The following is an 860-nucleotide window of genomic DNA, read 5'->3' as shown; positions in this document are numbered from 1 at the left end:
TTCCACGTCAGCCTTCCGAGTAGCCGGAATTACAGGCGCGCGCTACCACTTTTTTTTTTTTTTTGAGTGGGAGTTTCACTCTGTCGCCCAAGCTGGTATGCGGTGGAACGCTCATGGCCACTGCAGCCTCCACCTGCTGGGCTCAGGTGATCCTTCTGCCTCAGCCTTCCAAGTAGCTGGAACCACAGGCTCGCGCCACCACACTAAGCTAATTTTCATTTATTTATTTATTTTTGAGTCAGAGTCTCATTCTGTCGCCCAGGCTGGAAGGCAGTGGCATGCTCATGCTCACACTCACACCTCAACCTTGACGTGCTGGGCTCAGATGATCCTTCTACCTCAGCCTTCAAGTAGCTGGAACTACAGGCGTGCACCACCACAATCAGCTAATTTTTTTATTTATTGTAAAGACGAGGTCTCTCCAAGTTGGCCAGCCTGGTCTCGAACCCCTGGGCTCAGGCAATCCTCTCGCCTCAGCCTCCCAAAGTGCTAGAATTATAGGCTTGAGCCACCATGCCTGGCAAATGTCACATCTTTAAAGCCTTGTGAAACGAATCAGTTCTGCACTTGAACTGTTTTTTATTTTTTAATTTTTATTTTGAGTCGGAGTCTAATCTGCCAACCATGTTGGAGTGCAGTGGCATAATCCTGGCTCACTGCAGCTTCAGCTGCCTGGCCTCATGTGATCCTCTAGTTTCAGCTTCTTGAGTAGCTGGCCTACTACAGGCATGTGCCACCACGCGCAGCTAATTTTTTTTTTTTTTTGAGTTGGAGTCTCACTCTGTCGCCCAGACTGGAGTGCAGTGGCACCCTCCCGGCCACCGCAGCCTTGACCTGCTGGGCTCCGGCGATCCCTCCGC

Source organism: Carlito syrichta, unplaced genomic scaffold, assembly GCF_000164805.1.
Source record: "Carlito syrichta isolate Samal-C Ts95f unplaced genomic scaffold, Tarsius_syrichta-2.0.1 Scaffold303102, whole genome shotgun sequence".
NCBI lineage: Eukaryota > Metazoa > Chordata > Mammalia > Primates > Tarsiidae > Carlito > Carlito syrichta.
This window is presented reverse-complemented; position numbering follows the sequence as displayed.